Genomic DNA, 8,448 nt, shown 5'->3' with positions numbered 1-8,448 from the left:
ACCTTCCGTTTGTTCCACTCAATCCACTCTGGCTTCACCGTCCCTGGACTTCGGATCCCCACTGCCTGCCACCACCACCCCATCTCCAGCTTTAAACAAATAAACCTGTTTACTACCATCTACCTGCTGTGTTCGTGCTCTGCACTTTTGGGTCCGCTTAAATCAGATCATAACAGAGTCGAGCTTGTAGAAAAAAAAAAAAAAACATTTCTAGACTTTATATTTGCCTGGATTTTCTGATAAACATTTCATTTGTGCGTTGAATCATTTATGTTCAATCCCAAAACTTGATGCTATTTGATTCATTGGATAAAAGAATCAAGCTTCTTCCAACAGTTTGGTTTCGTTTCTCTCTCAGTGCTTGTGATGACGTAAATAACTTTAACTAAATGTCAACAGAGCAAATGTTGTCCATAGGAATCAATTTAAAAAAGAGTGGACATCAATGAAACATCTTTTATATTTCAGTCTCAAAAACACAAGATCAAAATGATATCAAACTTTGAAAAGACAGAAAAACACCTTATCGGTGTAAAGAAACAGTCAGGGTGCCCACAGTGTTTTACATCTACAGCTTCAACTGCTTTTATTTTTCAGTCTTGTTTACACTTGAACTCAGGGCATGCATCTTCAAGCAGTTGATAACTCCAATGGGAGGTTATAATGTGATTAAGGTCAGAATGCGCCACACATCTGAACTCAATTATTGCTTATGTCGACTGTGAAATTATTCGGGTTGTTCAATCAAGTAAATACTGCGATGTAAACGTGTCCGTAATCGAAAGGAGACACTGACAGTGTTTTACAAACTGGAGCTGGTGTCGTCTTTAAAGCCGTCAGGGAACAGACGACCATTTCACGTATCTGAAAAGGAGCTTGCACTGGAAAAGAGCTAAAACTAATACAACACTTGAAGCAACATTTCTAATATATTAGATGTTTGATTTCCCTGTTTTCTTCCTCAGCACGCGCACATCTAAAACGATTAAAAATTCATCTACTTTTGGATTAATCGGCGCCCCTTCGCCAAGCCTTCGCCTTTGAAAAATCACACCCAGCTGCACTTCTGTTTATGCTGCAACACCATATTGTTCATAAATTATCCAGGGTACACATCACTCCAGGTGCCACCACAAGAACCAGGAAAGCTGCTTATATACGTCTGCACGATTCTTTACTCAACTATATGTGTGTGTGTGCTTGATTAAACTTAAATCAGCACCTCTGCTGTCTCCTCCCTGAATCAATCTGTTCATACCTCCAGGTAACGTTCTGCTCCACAGCCTCCGGGGTCAGTTTGACCTCCATCTCTTTCAGCAAAATCCTTCTGTGACTTCACTTTTCATCCATACTCGTTCGCTTTTCAACTCCAACAGTTTAATTGGGTTTTAACCTTGAGCAACATTCAGGCTTTTCTAAATGATTTTGGACCCAAACTGAAACAACATGACCTGTCGTCTAAACTGCTGTTTTTCTAATCAGAACATTGGTATTTGGAATCAGCTGTTCACACAATCATAACCTGCGTCAGTCCTCAGCAAATAGGAAAGGTTAGTTGCATCCAGTGGTTTCTGAGCCGATATTGGTATTGAACGGTGACCGTGATGTCCTTTTCTGTTGATTGTGTTTGCAGCAATGAGATTTTAACTTTAATTGAATCCGTGGCTGGAAAGAGAGAACACATCAGTTACCCATGGATTACATATTGGTTTGTAGGCTATAAAAATGAAATCCTTCCAATATCAACTTTACATAGGACTCACCCGTGTGAGCTGGAGTCATTAAACGTTGCTCATTCACTCTGAATTGGGTGACGTCCTGTGTTGCTGAGCTACGGTATGGTGCCTGCGTACAGTAGATGTGGAGCAAAGGTTAAGTTTTCGTGCGACATCGGCGGCACCAGCCAATCACATCACATCAATGCCAGAGGAGGAAGAGGCAGATGGTGACTCTGTGTTCATCTGGTCGTGGATTTTATTATTTATTTCCTGTATTTCTCTGTAGCTCTGGACTGACAGCTACACTGGCACATTGCCTCTATTACGTTTCCCGAGCATGTAATTGTGATTGTCGTTGTTATGACGACAGCACCAGCAATCGAGCATTGGGCATGTTAAACGTTAACACAGCGCAGGCGCGTGAGTCCAGTGTTAGGGCACAGTCACAATTAAGAAAATGTAGCAGTGGCGAACCATTGCCTCCTGTTCACTTCCAATCTGTGCGAGCAGGCGAGAACAATTGATTCCTGTGGGGAAGAAAAACGCTGAATGGATTTAATTGGAGTTCAACTTTGGTGAACCTTGACCTGCGATATTCACATCACACTCACAGGTGTGACTGTGTCCTGCTCCCACACATTTCTTCAGGATTTTTCCTTAATATGAAACACCAACCATCATATTCGCACCGTGGCTTAAGTAAGTTTGGATAAATACTTTTCTGTACTTTTAGTGTCGGGTGTTTTTCATGGTTTGGTGCAAAGTTCAAGGACTTAAGCCTCAAACTGAACTGGGCCTCATCACCAACCTCAGCAGAGATTCCCTGATTCCACACTGATGTGGGGACCTCATGATGTGAAAACTTCGGCAGATTATTTCCCATGACAAAACAAGAGCTGGTCATCAATCACATCTGGTGTCCACATACTTTCGGCCATGTAGTGCACAGATACCAACAGTAAGTAGATTCTTTCCCAACTTATCTGTAATGAAAAACCTATTGAATCTCCTTTGGCATCCAAAGAAAACACCAAACTATGACTGTGCATGCCTGACTGCACATTACATAAAAACAGATCATTAGTTTTACTTTCTAATTGACCCCATTAGCTCTAATGTTAATGCAATGCAGCTTAAAACACAATATTGTCCAAAATGACCTGTACTTATTCAAGGCACGTCTCCACATATCAGTGGCCCCGGGGCGTTTGTGTATGAATGTGTTTACATGCACACAGTATTCTGTAAAACAAATCCAGCTCCTATTCATATTGCTCTGTTTAATGCATCCTCATGCCCCTACCACATTGTATAAATAGAATTATGGAAATGGTTTCATGGAAACAGATCATGTACAATAATATATATTTAAAAATATACAGGATGAGGTGCACATGTGTATCAGTGCCCAAAGTTATACACATATTATGTTGATACTATCGCCTTTTATTTTTGAACATATTCACAACTGTGAGATCTTAAATATGAAACGAACACTCTATCATTTTGAAATATATACTTCGAAATACTCGAAAAATAGTTTTGCAAACCCCACATTTTTCTTTTTTTTTTACTGGAATTGAGTCCATAACTTTGTTGAACTGCTGACGGTGAAAAAAAAAGACTTTTTCCTCGATATGAAACACTCATATTCACAAAATGGTGAGATTATTCTTTGGGGTAAATACTTTTTTTCGTGGTTTGGAGCAAACACAGCTCCAGAAAAGGTTAAAGACCTAAAACTGTGAGTGAAATGATATGAAACAGATGCAAATCTCCCAGAGGCTTCTGGCCTTTTCGAGTCGAGGGTTAAAGACAGAGAATTTCGCACCGTGCACAGATTTTCAAACCCTACAAGGCAAACTGTGGAAATGGGCTTCACAAATAATAACTTGATTTGATTTGAAACAGGGTTGGGACTTATTTTCTGAACAGTGTTAGATTTCCATTTCCGAGAGAACATCAGAAGTGAGTTCAGCCGATGAATATGTATAAAAATATCTCCAATTGTTCTTCTATGCTTTAATTTCAGAAACACTAAGACACCAGCTTCTAAAAGGACATTAAGTGTCCTGAAGATGAAGAAATTGTTTGAGTGAAAACACGTTCTCTCTTTTCTCCTTTTCTCTGTTTCTTTTGTCAGGTGGGAAAATGGTCCCAATTATTAATGCACCATTTATTCACATATGCAATGTGCACGGACGCATTCATTTCACATCCCATTAAGAGGAAGCACACGGTGTTCTCACGTGTTTTATTTAGATGTCTTCTCCGTCTTCCCCCCACACCTCCATTGTTTTCATTACACCGACACCCTCTAAATACAAATGTCTCCTTAAGATGCTGACAAATGCCAAGGGTTAATAAAAGAGACGAGACAGAGAGTGAAAATGTTCCGTTCACAGCCATCAGGGCCATTAACAAAGTGATTGCGTTTACGTGCATGTTGTTCTCTGGGACACTTGATTATGAAAAACATCACAGTGATGCACTAGAAAAGGAACGTAAACATTAATATAATAGCTTTTCCTCTCCTCCCCACATGAACTGGGAGATTTGTTTTTTTTCAAATATAAGGAACATAACACGGCCGGTTGTAAAATTAGGTTTACTAAGGATCTCAGCTTCCACTCAAACTGCGGCGTGTACATGGAATTTCCCCAGACTCGTTTCTGTGTGTATAATCATCACTCATTGACATCAGTGAGTCTATAATTTTGTGTGTGGATGCTACAAATGCTGCCCTCCCTTTGCATAACAAGCAATCAGTCCATCCAGCCCTGAGCCACACAAATGAACTGTCTTTGGAAAAGTACATTGAGTCTCGATGGCAGACAGAAAACAGAAAGGCTTGTGCATTAGTTACCTGCTTATCAACTGTGCTCCTGTGGGTGTGTGTCATATCGTTCTGTTCAACTCGGGCTCTTTTGTTTGTCCGCTTCCTGGCTCTGATCAGGAAAACACACGACCAAATGTAATCCCTCTTTTTGTTTTTTGATTTTACAAAACAAACCCGACTCCGAACAGTTGTTTTTCATGGATGGGTGGGCAGTGGGGGGTATTAATGGGAAATCCAGGTCTTTTTTAACCTTGGCTCAATGTTTATAAGTGTGAATGTGTAAATGAATGTTAGGCTACGTACAAAACAATTTGCAGTGGGTCCTGTTGATCGCCTCTGCCAGCAGCAGTGACATGATGGCAGTGGCTGCAATGTTATCGTATGGGGCAACTGCAACAGTCCACTGAAAGCAATTTTTCTCACCAATAAAAGGCTAAAATCTTTGTTTTTGGTGTTCAAGGGTTTATTCTTAAATTACAAGAGAAACCAAATCTGTGGCTGCTACAGGACGACTCGATCCTCTGAGCAGTTACAAGTAAAGACCAAGTAAAATCACAAATAAAACCTACACACTTCAACATTCATTGTGACGAACAACTGTGATGTTACATCACTCAGAAAGGTTTTTAACCGTTACAATGTGAGCAGGAAACAGTAAATCTGTTTAAATGTGCCCTTATTTCAGTAAAATTGTTATAACATAATGTCGGAAGAAAACAATAATTCTGTGCTGTGCTGCTTCCACACGTTTGTACATGAAATGTGAAAATAATCTGACGAGGTCAAACCTGCAGCAGCATCTTTAATATGAGATCAACACATCTCTGCTTGTGTTTGTCGCCTGCGTTGGTCCCTCACGTTTCTTATGTCTTATGATTCTGAAGGTCATTTCTATAAAGCTACGTTGTACAATGTTTGCTTGTTACATTTCGCACTATGGAAAATAAATACCTGCATGAAAATGCAGAACAGGGAGGAGGTGACAGGAGCAGTGGTGTTTAAAGGCAAAGAAGTCTTATCTTTACAATGAGGAGCAAAGGGCTTGACCTATTTTTTATGTCTTTTTTTTAACTGTAATAAAACAAATCTCTCTATGGGAGCAGCCTGTATGTACTGGAGCCTGTGAGGTTGAATCCAGGGCAAAAGACGTCAGGGAAACTGCTTGTAAACCTTATCACTTTGAGGGTTAATATGGTCGTGACAGGTTCATAAGAAAATAGATGTTCAGAGAGATTTTAGTCACTTAGTCATTTCATAATCTAATCCATCCATCTTTTATCTACACCGCTTCTCCTCTCAAGTTCAAATAATCTCATACAGGCCTTATCTATCATTTCTTTAAATAATCTGTTACAACATTAGTATTATGGATGAATACTACCATAATCATAACTGTTTATAAAATCAATTTCAAATATTAATGCATGATAATTCAAAAAGCATTGTGATGGGTCCTTGAAAGGACCAAGGCCACAGTGTGGTCTGAGCTGAGCTAATGAAGGCCTTTGAGCTAAATATAGAAATTATCTCTCTATATGATCAAAAGTCTGTATTATTCATGGTTTCAAGAGCATGAATTATTAAAGACATGACATCACTTCATTTCTGAATGCAGTCTTCAGTGCAACCCCTGCAAAATAAAAGGACGGTAGTTAAACTAAATACAGGAAGTCATATTTGTATAATCAAACACCATATACTGCGACTAAAAATACCCAAATCTCTGTGTATAATGTATTAATAATACCACATTGATGGTGTAATCAAGGATGTATATGTATATATTCAGCTTGGATGCTGTTACTCCATACATCATCTACCTGAGTGTCGGTGTTCTGGAACCACAGGCAGAAAGATCAGGATCTTATTTATCTGACTGAGCTGATGGTCCAATGTTCCCGGTAGTTTTATTCATCAATGTGTAATATTTTATGTTTGGTGTATGTCATGAATCAATCAACTTGTATTTGTACAGCCCGTATTCACAAATCACAATTTGTCTTATAGGGCTCATTTGTCTCGAAGCAGCCCTGCACGTTATCTTAAAATCCTGCATCTGTGTGTTTGTCACCTGCCCCTTCACACGTGTTTGTTCTGCATCAGGACATCACTCATGTAACATCACCTCAGTCAGATTTAATAAAGTAAATCACTGTGACAGTAAATGCTTCCAAGAAAAATGCCTGAATGGAGAAATTAGAGAGTTTTTAAAATAAAAATAAAATCAGAGCTAAAAGGGAAAAAGCCTTAATAGCACATAATGAGAAAATGACTAGATTTAATCTATTGTCTGTCTTCCCTCCTTCCTGCGCTGCTGGTGTCAGCAGGCAGCGACGCACCCGCTCACTTATAATTGATTTAAATGGGCTTGATGAGCCAAAGTCATGCTTTAAGCGCTCAGCGGCTGATGAGGGGCAGAAACTCTGCTGCTGATAACTTAGGGCCAATCATTTACTGCCTCTGTTCTTTAAGAAGAAAAATGGCCGTATACTTAATTAACTATTAACATGCATCTTGCAGCATTAGTCACTATAAGGAAAAGCCTCCCATTAGTGCTGCTGAGTGGTAGAGATTAATATCACAGGGCTTTCATGCTGTTTAAGAGACAATTATCATATAGTACAGGAAATATGTTCTTCTTGCAGATGCACAAAAAGCAACTTGTGCATCTGCAAGATACTGACGTAGAAATTAATTTTGGATGCGGGGGCTAATACTATCCCTGTTCTGAACAACCAGGGGCAAAAAACGCCTTATGTCAGAAACAGAGGCCAGGCACAACTAATGGTTGAAATGAAGATAACGGTACAAACCTTCAAACGGAGAATTCATGGTGTGGAGTCAGTGGTGGATGAAACAGCTGGAGACTCCGACAATCACACGGCTGTGGCTGACTCACACTAAAGCCTCTAGTTGAATAAGAGAGATGAGGCGCTGGAGTCTGTGAGTTGAAGTTCTTCCAGAAAAATTTACATTTGAAAGGCAGAGAATCACTTCGTTGCGACTGCTCACAAGACCTGAATCAACAATCACAGGTAGACAGCCCTGAGTGGTTGGAAATGTAAAGCACATGAGAGCAGCGCTTTGTTGCAACCAGACTGTCTGAGTTCTAAAACCTTGACGTTAAATGGCAAGAATCTGGTTTGGAATCAGCGAGCGGGTTAGGACGGATTAGTTTGTATTTAAAGTTTGAATTAAGGGTTCTCAGACAGGAGATGATATCATTTTCTTAAACCTATTAACATCACTCCAGGAAATAAGTTGCTCAGTGGCTGGAGCCAGTCCCAGCTGACACCAGGCCGGAGATTTCAACCTGGACGACTGAGTATCAACAACCATTCTCACTCAGGGACCATTTTGGAGTTGCCGGTGACCTAACCTGTATGTTTGTGGACACACGGGCACAGGGAGAAAACACAACACTCCACACAGAAACTCCTCGGAAAGAAAGTTTGAACCCAGACATTTTTTGCTGTTAGATAACACTGGCACCCACTGCGCCGCTGTGCCACACGGGAAGTGGGATTTCTATGACTTTTAAGATTATAAAACAGGTCCAGGTGCTATTAACTGTGATAGTATCAAAGTGCTTGATTCGCAGTGAGTCACGCTGTCCACGTTATGAAACTGGGCCTTAAAATGAGGTATAAAAAAAGAAAGATGAAGAAAAACAAGACGGACGTCATTTTTCAACAGAGGTGAATGCAGAGTGCAGATGCTCGATGAATGGTGATGGCTGCCGCTGGAAAAATAATTAAATCTCTAGTCCAAGTCCAGCCAGAGACTGAGCGTCTCTCCTTTGTCACGAGTAGCAACTGAAGTGTCTGTACATATTAATCACAACGGGTGTCTTTTGGCTTTTTTGAATATAAAGCAGGTCTTTGTGCAACA

The sequence above is a fragment of the Hippoglossus hippoglossus genome, chromosome 17 (genome assembly GCF_009819705.1).
Source record: "Hippoglossus hippoglossus isolate fHipHip1 chromosome 17, fHipHip1.pri, whole genome shotgun sequence".
NCBI classification, from domain to species: Eukaryota; Metazoa; Chordata; class Actinopteri; order Pleuronectiformes; family Pleuronectidae; genus Hippoglossus; species Hippoglossus hippoglossus.
Note: the sequence above shows the minus strand (reverse complement) of the source record.